Genomic DNA, 14233 nt, shown 5'->3' with positions numbered 1-14233 from the left:
ACCTGGCAGCAGCATGAGGAGGCGGTACAGGGGCCCATGGCAGATTAGGGGCCTGGCAGCAGCTATGGGAGGCCCGTAATCTGCCAGCACCCTATGTCAAAAATTGAACACACCAGCAGTGTGTGAGGAGACCTGAAAGGGGCACATGGCAGAGTGTGGCGATGGAGACAGCAGCAATGGGACGCCGTACAGGGACCCATGAGAGACTCTGGACTTGGCAGCAGCATGAGGAGGCGGTATAGGGGCCCATGGCAGATTAGGGGCCTGGCAGCAGCTATGGGAGGCCCGTAATCTGCCAGCACCCTATGACAAAAAATGGAACACACCAGCAGTGTGAGGAGACCTGAAAGTGGCACATGGAAGAGTGTGGTGATGGAGACAGCAGCAATGGGAGGCCGTACAGGGACCCATGAGAGACTCTGGACCTGGCAGCAGCATGAGGAGGCGGTATAGGGGCCCATGGCAGATTAGGGGCCTGGCAGCAGCTATAGGAGGCCCGTAATTTGCCAGCACCCTATGACAAAAAATGGAACACACCAGCAGTGTGAGGAGACCTGAAAGTGGCACATGGCATGAGACACTGTGGACCTGGCAGCAGCATGAGGAGGCGGTACAGGGGCCCATGGCAGATTAGGGGCCTGGCAGCAGCTATGGGAGGCCCGTAATCTGCCAGCACCCTATGTCAAAAAATTGAACACACCAGCAGTGTGTGAGGAGACCTGAAAGTGGCACATGGCAGAGTGTGGCGATGGAGACAGCAGCAATGGGAGGCCGTACAGGGACCCATGAGAGACTCTGGACTTGGCAGCAGCATGAGGAGGCGGTATAGGGGCCCATGGCAGATTAGGGGCCTGGCAGCAGCTATGGGAGGCCCGTAATCTGCCAGCACCCTATGTCAAAAAATTGAACACACCAGCAGTGTGAGGAGACCTGAAAGTGGCACATGGAAGAGTGTGGCGATGGAGACAGCAGCAATGGGAGGCCGTACAGGGACCCATGAGAGACTCTGGACCTGGCAGCAGCAAGAGGATGCGGTACAGGGGCCCATGGCAGATTAGGGGCCTGGCAGCAGCTATGGGAGGCCCCTAATCTGCCAGCACCATATGTCAAAAAAATTGAACACACCAGCAGTGTGAGGAGACCTGAAAGCAGCACATGGCATGAGACACTGTGGACCTGGCAGCAGCATGAGGAGGCGGTACAGGGGCCCATGGCAGATTAGGGGCCTGGCAGCAGCTATGGGAGGCCCGTAATCTGCCAGCACCCTATGTCAAAAAATTGAACACAACAGCAGTGTGTGAGGAGACCTGAAAGTGGCACATGGCAGAGTGTGGCGATGGAGACAGCAGCAATGGGACGCAGTACAGGGACCCATGAGAGACTCTGGACCTGGCAGCAGCATGAGGAGGCGGTACAGGGGCCCATGGCAGATTAGGGGCCTGGCAGAAGCTATGGGAGGCCCGTAATCTGCCAGCACCCTATGACAAAAAATGGAACACACCAGCAGTGTGAGGAGACCTGAAAGTGGCACATGGAAGAGTGTGGCGATGGAGACAGCAGCAATGGGAGGCCGTACAGGGACCCATGAGAGACTCTGGACCTGGCAGCAGCATGAGGAGGCGGTATAGGGGCCCATGGCAGATTAGGGGCCTGGCAGCAGCTATAGGAGGCCCGTAATCTGCCAGCACCCTATGACAAAAAATGGAACACACCAGCAGTGTGAGGAGACCTGAAAGTGGCACATGGCATGAGACACTGTGGACCTGGCAGCAGCATGAGGAGGCGGTACAGGGGCCCATGGCAGATTAGGGGCCTGGCAGCAGCTATGGGAGGCCCGTAATCTGCCAGCACCCTATGTCAAAAATTGAACACACCAGCAGTGTGTGAGGAGACCTGAAAGTGGCACATGGCAGAGTGTGGCGATGGAGACAGCAGCAATGGGACGCCGTACAGGGACCCATGAGAGACTCTGGACTTGGCAGCAGCATGAGGAGGCGGTATAGGGGCCCAAGGCAGATTAGGGGCCTGGCAGCAGCTATGGGAGGCCCGTAATCTGCCAGCACCCTATGACAAAAAATGGAACACACCAGCAGTGTGAGGAGACCTGAAAGTGGCACATGGAAGAGTGTGGCGATGGAGACAGCAGCAATGGGAGGCAGTACAGGGACCCATGAGAGACTCTGGACTTGGCAGCAGCATGAGGATGCGGTACAGGGGCCCATGGCAGATTAGGGGCCTGGCAGCAGCTATGGGAGGCCTGTAATCTGCCAGAACCCTATGACAAAAAATGGAACACACCAGCAGTGTGAGGAGACCTGAAAGTGGCACATGGAAGAGTGTGGTGATGGAGACAGCAGCAATGGGAGGCCGTACAGGGACCCATGAGAGACTCTGGACCTGGCAGCAGCATGAGGAGGCGGTATAGGGGCCCATGGCAGATTAGGGGCCTGGCAGCAGCTATAGGAGGCCCGTAATTTGCCAGCACCCTATGACAAAAAATGGAACACACCAGCAGTGTGAGGAGACCTGAAAGTGGCACATGGCATGAGACACTGTGGACCTGGCAGCAGCATGAGGAGGCGGTACAGGGGCCCATGGCAGATTAGGGGCCTGGCAGCAGCTATGGGAGGCCCGTAATCTGCCAGCACCCTATGTCAAAAAATTGAACACACCAGCAGTGTGTGAGGAGACCTGAAAGTGGCACATGGCAGAGTGTGGCGATGGAGACAGCAGCAATGGGAGGCCGTACAGGGACCCATGAGAGACTCTGGACTTGGCAGCAGCATGAGGAGGCGGTATAGGGGCCCATGGCAGATTAGGGGCCTGGCAGCAGCTATGGGAGGCCCGTAATCTGCCAGCACCCTATGTCAAAAAATTGAACACACCAGCAGTGTGAGGAGACCTGAAAGTGGCACATGGAAGAGTGTGGCGATGGAGACAGCAGCAATGGGAGGCCGTACAGGGACCCATGAGAGACTCTGGACCTGGCAGCAGCAAGAGGATGCGGTACAGGGGCCCATGGCAGATTAGGGGCCTGGCAGCAGCTATGGGAGGCCCGTAATCTGCCAGCACCCTATGACAAAAAATGGAACACACCAGCAGAGTGAGGAGACCTGAAAGTGGCACATGGCAGAGTGTGGCGATGGAGACAGCAGCAATGGGAGGCCGTACAGGGACCCATGAGAGACTCTGGACTTGGCAGCAGCATGAGGAGGCAGTATAGGGGCCCATGGCAGATTAGGGGCCTGGCAACAGCTATGGGAGGCCCGTAATCTGCCAGCACCCTATGTAAAAAATTGAACACACCAGCAGTGTGTGAGGAGACCTGAAAGTGGCACATGGCAGAGTGTGGCGATGGAGACAGCAGCAATGGGAGGCCGTACAGGGACCCATGAGAGACTCTGGACTTGGCAGCAGCATGAGGAGGCGGTATAGGGGCCCATGGCAGATTAGGGGCCTGGCAGCAGCTATGGGAGGCCCGTAATCTGCCAGCACCCTATGTCAAAACATTGAACACACCAGCAGTGTGAGGAGACCTGAAAGTGGCACATGGCATGAGACACTGTGGACCTGGCAGAAGCATGAGGAGGCGCTACAGGGGTACATGGCAGATTAGGGGCCTGGCAGCAGCTATGGGAGGCCCGTAATCTGCCAGCACCCTATGACAAAAAATGGAACACACCAGCAGTGTGAGGAGACCTGAAAGTGGCACATGGAAGAGTGTGGCGATGGAGACAGCAGCAATGGGAGGCCGTACAGGGACCCATGAGAGACTCTGGACCTGGCAGCAGCATGAGGAGGCGGTATAGGGGCCCATGGCAGATTAGGGGCCTGGCAGCAGCTATAGGAAGCCCGTAATCTGCCAGCACCCTATGACAAAAAATGGAACACACCAGCAGTGTGAGGAGACCTGAAAGTGGCACATGGCATGAGACACTGTGGACCTGGCAGCAGCATGAGGAGGCGGTACATGGGCCCATGGCAGATTAGGGGCCTGGCAGCAGCTATGGGAGGCCCGTAATCTGCCAGCACCCTATGACAAAAAATGGAACACACCAGCAGTGTGAGGAGACCTGAAAGTGGCACATGGAAGAGTGTGGCGATGGAGACAGCAGCAATGGGAGGCCGTACAGGGACCCATGAGAGACTCTGGACCTGGCAGCAGCATGAGGAGGTGGTATAGGGGCCCATGGCAGATTAGGGGCCTGGCAGCAGCTATGGGAGGCCCGTAATCTGCCAGCACCCTATGTCAAAAAATTGAACACACCAGCAGTGTGAGGAGACCTGAAAGTGGCACATGGCAGAGTGTGGCGATGGAGACAGCAGCAATGGGAGGCCGTACAGGGACCCATGAGAGACTCTGGACTTGGCAGCAGCATGAGGAGGTGGTATAGGGGCCCATGGCAGATTAGGGGCCTGGCAGCAGCTATGGGAGGCCCGTAATCTGCCCGCACCCTATGTCAAAAAATTGAACACACCAGCAGTGTGAGGAAACCTGAAAGTGGCAAATGGCATGAGACACTGTGGACCTGGCAGCAGCATGAGGAGGCGGTATAGGGGCCCATGGCAGATTAGGGGCCTGGCAGCAGCTATGGGAGGCCCGTAATCTGCCAGCACCCTATGTCAAAAAATTGAACACACCAGCAGTGTGTGAGGAGACCTGAAAGTGGCACAAATGGCAGAGTGTGGCGATGGAGACAGCAGCAATGGGAGGCCGTACAGGGACCCATGACAGACTCTGGACTTGGCAGCAGCATGAGGAGGCGGTATAGGGGCCCATGGCAGATTAGGGGCCTGGCAGCAGCTATGGGAGGCCCTTAATCTGCCAGCACCATATGTCAAAAAATTGAACACACCAGCAGTGTGAGGAGACCTGAAAGTGGCACATGGCATGAGACACTGTGGACCTGGCAGCAGCATGAGGAGGCGGTACAGGGGCCCATGGCAGATTAGGGGCCTGGCAGCAGCTATGGGAGGCCCGTAATCTGCCAGCACCCTATGACAAAAAATGGAACACACCAGCAGTGTGTGAGGAGACCTGAAAGTGGCACATGGCAGAGTGTGGCGATGGAGACAGCAGCAATGGGAGGCCGTACAGGGACCCATGAGAGACTCTGGACTTGGCAGCAGCATGAGGAGGCGGTATAGGGGCCCATGGCAGATTAGGGGCCTGGCAGCAGCTATGGGAGGCCCGTAATCTGCCAGCACCCTATGTCAAAAAATTGAACACACCAGCAGTGTGAGGAGACCTGAAAGTGGCACATGGCATGAGACACTGTGGACCTGGCAGCAGCATGAGGAGGCGGTATAGGGGACCATGGCAGATTAGGGGCCTGGCAGCAGCTATGGGAGGCCCGTAATCTGCCAGCACCCTATGTCAAAAAATTTAACACACCAGCAGTGTGTGAGGAGACCTGAAAGTGGCACATGGCAGAGTGTGGCGATGGAGACAGCAGCAATGGGAGGCCGTACAGGGACCCATGACAGACTCTGGACTTGGCAGCAGCATGAGGAGGCGGTATAGGGGCCCATGGAAGATTAGGGGCCTGGCAGCAGCTATGGGAGGCCCGTAATCTGCCAGCACCCTATGACAAAAAATGGAACACACCAGCAGTGTGAGGAGACCTGAAAGTGGCACATGGAAGAGTGTGGCGATGGAGACAGCAGCAATGGGAGGCCGTACAGGGACCCATGAGAGACTCTGGACCTGGCAGCAGCATGAGGAGGCGGTATAGGGGCCCATGGCAAATTATGGGCCTGGCAGCAGCTATAGGAGGCCCGTAATCTGCCAGCACCCTATGACAAAAAATGGAACACACCAGCAGTGTGAGGAGACCTGAAAGTGGCACATGGCATGGCAGATTAGGGGCCTGGCAGCAGCTATGGGAGGCCCGTAATCTGCCAGCACCCTATGTCAAAAAATTGAACACACCAGCAGTGTGAGGAGACCTGAAAGTGGCACATGGCATGAGACACTGTGGACCTGGCAGCAGCATGAGGAGGCGGTACAGGGGCCCATGGCAGATTAGGGGCCTGGCAGCAGCTATGGGAGGCCCGTAATCTGCCAGCACCCTATGACAAAAAATGGAACACACCAGCAGTGTGAGGAGACCTGAAAGTGGCACATGGAAGAGTGTGGCGATGGAGACAGCAGCAATGGGAGGCCGTACAGGGACCCATGAGAGACTCTGGACCTGGCAGCAGCATGAGGAGGCGGTATAGGGCCCCATGGCAGATTAGGGGCCTGGCAGCAGCTATGGGAGGCCCGTAATCTGCCAGCACCCTATGTCAAAAAATTGAACACACCAGCAGTGTGAGGAGACCTGAAAGTGGCACATGGCATGAGACACTGTGGACCTGGCAGCAGCATGAGGAGGCGGTACAGGGGCTCATGGCAGATTAGGGGCCTGGCAGCAGCTATGGGAGGCCCGTAATCTGCCAGCACCCTATGACAAAAAATGGAACACACCAGCAGTGTGAGGAGACCTGAAAGTGGCACATGGAAGAGTGTGGCGATGGAGACAGCAGCAATGGGAGGCCGTACAGGGACCCATGAGAGACTCCGGACTTGGCAGCAGCATGAGGAGGCGGTATAGGGGCCCATGGCAGATTAGGGGCCTGGCAGCAGCTATGGGAGGCCCGTAATCTGCCAGCACCCTATGTCAAAAAATTGAACACACCAGCAGTGTGTGAGGAGACCTGAAAGTGGCACATGGCAGAGTGTGGCGATGGAGACAGCAGCAATGGGACGCCGTACAGGGACCCATGAGAGACTCTGGACCTGGCAACAGCATGAGGAGGCGGTATAGGGGCCCATGGCAGATTAGGGGCCTTGCAGCAGCTATAGGAGACCCGTAATCTGCCAGCACCCTATGACAAAAAATGGAACACACCAGCAGTGTGAGGAGACCTGAAAGTGGCACATGGCATGAGACACTGTGGACCTGGCAGCAGCATGAGGAGGCGGTACAGGGGCCCATGGCAGATTATGGTCCTGGCAGCAGCTATGGGAGGCCCGTAATCTGCCAGCACCCTATGACAAAAAATGGAACACACCAGCAGTGTGAGGAGACGTGAAAGTGGCACATGGCAGGGGCATGATTCATGGCGGATTTAGTCAGTTGTGTCAGGAACTGGTGGTTTGAAATCCAGACTAATCCACGCCTGATTCATTTTCACAAACGTGAGTCTCTCCACACTTTGGGTGGACAGTCGTGTCCTCCGCGGAGTTACAATACCTCCTGCCGCACTAAACACGCGCTCCGATGCCACGCTACTGGCCGGGCATGACAGCCTTTCAAGGGCAAATTCAGCTAGTTGGGGCCAAAGGTCAAGTTTTGTTGCCCAGTAGTCAAGGGGATTGTCTACCTCGGTTGGCAGGGTGCTGTCCAAGTAGGCCCAAGCCTGTTGTTTGAGGTCCTGCTCCAGGTCCACCTGATGCTGCTCCTGCTGCGGCTGGTTAGTAGTTTCCTCACTGCGCTGGTGAAGAAAGCTACTCATCATCGACTGCAGACTGAGGCAGCCGCTGCTGGTGGAGCTACCACTGCTCCTACCACCCCACCCCTCCCCTGCTGCCATGGCAGCGGAACGCGAGCGCACAGGGCCCACAGTGTCTGAGGATGGACGTTGGCGCACAAAGGCAGAGACCAACTGACTACATAGGTGGTTTTTATAGTACGTTATTTTGGCCTCCCTCTCAGCAGGTGTGAAAAAGGCCACCATTTTTGAACGGTAGCGAGGGTCCAACAAGGTGGACAGCCAAAAGTCATCCCTCTGTCTGATGGTTATTATTCGGCTGTCGGTACGCATGCAACCGAGCATGCTATGGGCCATTTGTGCCAAGGAATGCGAGGGACTCCCTGCCTCCATCTCCACAGCACACTGCCACGGTGCGTCTGGGTCCTCTGTCTCCTCCTCCTCTACCAGATGCTCCTGCTCCTCCACTCCTGTCCGCTGAGTGGAAAAACCACCCATTTCACTTAATAATTCCTGAGCACAAATGTCCTCCTCTACCTCCTCCTCTTCTTCCTGTCCTGCCCCCACAGGGGTCATGTGGCGTTGAGATCTGTGCGCCACGTCTACCGCACCCTGACCAGCCATTGTTAACAGCATTTGTTCCAGGACGTGCAACAGAGGAATGACGTCGTTCATCCCATAGTCCTGCCGACTCACGAATAGCGTGGCCTCCTCAAAGGGCCTGAGCAAGCGGCAGGTGTCACGCATGAGCTGCCAATGGCTGACATCAAAGTTACACAGGGGAGTACCTTTATCCGCTTGTAACATCAGGAAATTGGTGATGGCCTTTCGCTGTTCATAAAGGCGGTCTAACATGTGTAGGATTGAATTCCACCTTGTTGCAACGTCGCAGATCAGGCGATGCTGTGGAATTCCGTTCTGCCGCTGCAGCTCAAGGAGGGTGTGCTTTGCGGTGTAGGAATGGCTGAAATGCATGCAAAGTTTACGTGACATTTTAAGGATGTCTTGCAGTGGGATGGTGGATTTTAGGAACCGCTTGACAACCAGATTGAACACGTGAGCCATGCATGGCGCATGGCACAACCTTCCTTGACGCAGAGCAGACACCATGTTCTTTCCGTTGTCGGTCAACATGGTTCCGATTTTCAGTTTGCGCGGAGACAGCCATCTGTCGATTTCTCTGTTCATTACACTCAGAAGTTCCTCCCCTGTGTGACTACGTTCGCCAAGGCATACCAGGTGCAGCACAGCGTGACACCATTGCGCCCTGCACATGTGATATGCCGGTCGGGTAATGGGACTTGGCACGGGGGTGGCGGCTGAGGACACGAAGGAAGAAGAGGTGGTAGAGGCGGACATCTTTTGTGGACCAAGGACGTGCAAATATGCAGGCAAAAGCGGCGTGACCTGTCCAAGTTGCTGGTGCGGCTGTGACGGCACCACGTTCACCCAGTGGGCCGTAAATTACATGTACTGTCCCTGACCGTAGTTACAGCTCCACACGTCGGCGCTGCCGTGCACTTTGGCAGAGACCGACATGCTCAAAGACTGGCCCACCATCTCTTCTACATGTGAATGCAGGGCTGGCACTGCCTTTTTGGCGAAGAAATGACGGCTCGGCACTCTCCACCGCGGCTCGGCACAAGCCATCATTTCTCGGAAAGGTGCTGAGTCCACCACTTGGAAAGGGAGGGACTGCAGCACCAGCAACTTGGACAGGAGGACGTTCAGCTTTTGCACCGTCGGGTGCGTGCTCGCAAACTGTTGTCTCTTGGAAACGGATTCCAAGAAAGACTGCTGACGGAATCCGTGAAGAGGAGTAGCAGGAGAAGGAGCATCTGAACGAGCGGAAGATGGCAACGAGCGACAACTCCCCTCAGCAGAGGTGTTGGAGCCTTGACTGGCTGATAGAGGGCGATTGACGTCGGGTGACGGAGCAAGTAACGGAGCGGGTGATGGAGCGGGGGCTGGGCGGGCAGAACCGCCGTATCCTAATCACGGTTTTCCCAGGCCACCAAATGGCGACGCTGCATATGCTGCCACAACGCTGTAGTCCCAACATGGGCCCCCTGGCCACGCTTGACTTTCTGGCCACATAGTCGACATACGGCTACGTTTACTTCCTCGGGCGGCTTGACAAAAAATTGACACACCGCCGAGTAGGAAACTTTGCCCCCGATACTCCTCACTGGCTGACTGCTGCTTCCTCCGTGCACACCGGCACCACTACTGGCCGTGGTGGTAGGCTGCAGTGGAGCTGGTGCTGTACTCCGTGGCCGTTTGCCTCCACTGACACTGCTGCGACCCTGCTGCCTGCTGGGCAACCCACCGACTGTTTTGCTCGCTGCCAAGCTGCCACCCTCTTCTCCTGATGATGCGGAAGCAATAGCCTGATGACGACGAGGCTGCCAAGTGCGATCAGCCTCATCATCATCAATTAGGGTCTCCGCCTCACTACTAGCCCCCTCGGCTGCGTGTGGGTCAGGAGACAGATCTGTCTCTAGACCGGCTACCGAGCCACTCTCCTCGCCAGTACTTCTTCGCCTGGCTGCTGAAGAGGCGGATGTCTCCCCCCGTTCCTGACCGCCCTCTGTTAGCTCTTCCTCACTGTACAGTGGGGCTGAGCCCACAGCATGCGATACTTCGCTTGGTGAGGGAACACCAAAGGACAGGGGCAGGTAGAGGACACGTGATTTCAGTGGGCTTGCTCCCGGGCCATGCCAACTAACGGTTGTGTCTGACGTACCCACCGACCGTTGGCTGTAGGTGTCAGAGGTGACCTGGGAAGAGGAAGACGACCGAGCCAACCAATCGACGACGGCAGGGTTGTCGGTGGAGACACGACCGCTGGATGACACCGGGAGCACTGGCCTCTGGCTGCGAATAGTGCTGCCTCGACCCCTTCCTCTGCTGCCACGTCTGCTCGCTCCTAAAACATTGCCTCCTCTGCCACTCCTCTGCATGTTGTCTGACATACTCTTTATTTAAACGATTCTGTGTCCCTGAGTAACAATTCTGTGTCTGTCCCTGAGTAACAATTCTGTGTCCCTGAGTAACGTTTCTGTGGCCCTAAGTAACAGTTCTGTGGCCCTAAGTAACAGTTCTGTGGCCCTCAGTAACAATTCTGTGTCCCTCAGTAACAATTCTGTGTCCCTCAGTAACAATTCTGTGTCCCTCAGTAACAATTCTGTGTCTGTCCCTGAGTAACAATTCTGTGTCTGTCCCTGAGTAACAATTCTGTGTCTGTCCCTGAGTAACAATTCTGTGTCCCTGAGTAACGTTTCTCTGGCCCTAAGTAACAGTTCTGTGGCCCTCAGTAACAATTCTGTGTCCCTCAGTAACAATTCTGTGTCTGTCCCTGCGTAACAATTCTGTGTCTGTCCCTGAGTAACAATTCTGTGTCCCTGAGTAACAATTCTGTGTCCCTCAGTAACAATTCTGTTTCCCTGAGTAACAATTCTGTGTCCCTGAGTAACAATTTGGTGTCCCTCAGTAACAATTCTGTGTCCCTCAGTAACAATTCTGTGTCCCTCAGTAACAATTCTGTGTCCCTCAGTAACAATTCTGTGTCTGTCCCTGAGTAACAATTCTGTGTCCCTAAGTAACGTTTCTGTGGCCCTAAGTAACGGTTCTGTGGCCCTCAGTAACAAATCTGTGTCCCTCAGTAACAATTCTGTGTCTGTCCCTGAGTAACAATTCTGTGTCCCTAAGTAACGTTTCTGTGGCCCTAAGTAACGTTTCTGTGGCCCTAAGCAACGATTCTGTGGCCCTAAGTAACGTTTCTGTAGCCCTAAGTAACGTTTCTGTGGCCCTAAGTAACGTTTCTGTGGCCCTAAGTAACAGTTCTGTGGCCCTCAGTAACAGTTCTGTGGCCCTCAGTAACAATTCTGTGTCCCTCAGTAACAATTCTGTGTCTGTCCCTGAGTAACAATTCTGTGTCCCTAAGTAACGTTTCTGTGTCCCTAAGTAACGTTTCTGTGGCCCTCAGTAACAGTTCTGTGGCCCTCAGTAACAATTCTGTGTCCCTGAGTAACAATTCTGTGTCCCTCAGTAACAATTCTGTGTCCCTCAGTAACAATTCTGTGTCCCTCAGTAACAATTCTGTGTCTGTCCCTAAGTAACAATTCTGTGGCCCTAAGTAACGTTTCTGTGGCACTAAGTAACGTTTCTGTGGCCCTAAGTAACGTTTCTGTGTCCCTCAGTAACAATTCTGTATCCCTCAGTAACAATTCTGTGTCTGTCCCTGAATAACAATTCTGTGTCCCTAAGTAACAATTCTGTGGCCCTAAGTAAAGTTTCTGTGGCCCTAAGTAACGTTTCTGTGGCCCTAAGTAACGATTCTGTGGCCCTAAGTAACGTTTCTGTGTCCCTAAGTAACGTTTCTGTGGCCCTAAGTAACGGTTCTGTTGCCCTAAGTAACAATTCTGTGTCCCTCAGTAACAATTCTGTGTCTGTCCCTAAGTAACAATTCTGTGGCCCTAAGTAACGTTTCTGTGGCCCTAAGTAACGTTTCTGTGGCCCTAAGTAACGTTTCTGTGTCCCTCAGTAACAATTCTGTGTCCCTCAGTAACAATTCTGTATCCCTCAGTAACAATTCTGTGTCTGTCCCTGAGTAACAATTCTGTGTCCCTAAGTAACAATTCTGTGGCCCTAAGTAAAGTTTCTGTGGCCCTAAGTAACGTTTCTGTGGCCCTAAGTAACGATTCTGTGGCCCTAAGTAACGTTTCTGTGGCCCTAAGTAACGTTTCTGTGGCCCTCAGTAACAAATCTGTGTCCCTCAGTAACAATTCTGTGTCTGTCCCTAAGTAACAATTCTGTGGCCCTAAGTAACGTTTCTGTGGCCCTAAGTAACTGTTCTGTGTCCCTCAGTAACAATTCTGTATCCCTCAGTAACAATTCTGTGTCTGTCCCTGAGTAACAATTCTGTGGCCCTAAGTAACGTTTCTGTGGCCCTAAGTAACGTTTCTGTGGCCCTAAGTAACGATTCTGTGGCCCTAAGTAACGTTTCTGTGGCCCTAAGTAACGTTTCTGTGGCCCTAAGTAACGATTCTGTGGCCCTAAGTAACGTTTCTGTGGCCCTAAGTAACGTTTCTGTGGCCCTCAGTAACAAATCTGTGTCCCTCAGTAACAATTCTGTGTCTGTCCCTAAGTAACAATTCTGTGGCCCTAAGTAACGTTTCTGTGGCCCTAAGTAACTGTTCTGTGTCCCTCAGTAACAATTCTGTATCCCTCAGTAACAATTCTGTGTCTGTCCCTGAGTAACAATTCTGTGGCCCTAAGTAACGTTTCTGTGGCCCTAAGTAACGTTTCTGTGGCCCTAAGTAACGATTCTGTGGCCCTAAGTAACGTTTCTGTGGCCCTAAGTAACGTTTCTGTGGCCCTCAGTAACAAATCTGTGTCCCTCAGTAACAATTCTGTGTCTGTCCCTAAGTAACAATTCTGTGGCCCTAAGTAACGTTTCTGTGGCCCTAAGTAACGATTCTGTGGCCCTCAGTAACAATTCTGTATCCCTCAGTAACAATTCTGTCTGTCCCTGAGTAACAATTCTGTGTCCCTAAGTAACGTTTCTGTGGCCCTAACTAACGATTCTGTGGCCCTAAGTAATGTTTCTGTGGCCCTATGTAACGTTTCTATGGCCCTAAGTAACAATTCTGTGGCCCTAACTAACGTTTCTGTGTCCCTAAGTAACGTTTCTCTGTCCCTAACTCTCTCCCTGAATACAGCCAGATCTGCCTCTGTTGAATGACTGGAGGCAAATGGAGAATTCTAAAATGGCCGCCATTTATAGCTCGACCATTACACTGTGCTGGCTGGCTGGCTGCTGATTGGCTAATGCGATCACATGTCATGAATGAATGCATTATGGGTCAGCGCGCCTTGTCTGCGCGCCTTCCCAGACATCTCCGCTCCGTCGCCGCACATGTCGCCGCCATTTTAGGAAAAATTTCGATTCGCGCATCCGAAGTCTGCTTATTTTCGGATTCGACGCGAATCGAAATTTTCCTAATATTCGAAACGAATTCCACTTCGCCTACTTCGATTCGCTCATCTCTAGTAATAATCATAAAATTAAAAGAATAATAACAGAAAAAAAATGCAGACTGTAAACATTGTGGTGGCTCTGAACATTAGTGGTCAATGTAAAAGTACCCTCTTACATTGGTGGTCATTGTGAGTGGGAGATCAATTCACCATTGCTCATCCAGTGGATATAAAAAGTCTACACACCCCTGTTAAAATGTCAGGTTTCTGTGATGTAAAAAATGAGAAAGATAAATAATTTCAGAACTTTTTCCACCTTTGTTGTAATCTGTAAACTGTACAACTGAGTTAAACATCAAACTGAAATCTTTTAGGTGGAGGGAAGTAAAAATAAAAAAACTAAAATAATATGGTTACATAAGTGTGTACACCCTTAAACTAATAGTTTGTTGAAGCACCATTTAATTTGATTACAGCACTCAGTCTTTTTGGGTAGGAGTTTATCAGCATGGCACATCTTGACTTGGCAATATTTGCCCACTCTTCCTTGCAAAAACACTTCAAATCTGTCAGATTGCGGATTGCGAGGGCATCTTCTGTGCACAGCCCTCTTCAGATCACCCCACAGATTTTCCATCAGATTCAGATCTGGGCTCTGGCTGGGCCATTCCAAAACTTTAATCTTCTTCTGGTGAAGCCATTTCTTTGTTGATTTGGATGTATGTTTTGGGTCGTTGTCATGCTGAAAGATGAAGTTCCTAATCAGGTTCAGTTT

The sequence above is a fragment of the Staurois parvus genome, unplaced genomic scaffold, assembly GCF_062004578.1.
Source record: "Staurois parvus isolate SC_StPar_1 unplaced genomic scaffold, SC_StPar_1.0 ptg000047l, whole genome shotgun sequence".
NCBI lineage: Eukaryota > Metazoa > Chordata > Amphibia > Anura > Ranidae > Staurois > Staurois parvus.
The sequence above is the reverse complement of the archived record's forward strand: the minus strand, read 5'-3'. Positions refer to the sequence as shown.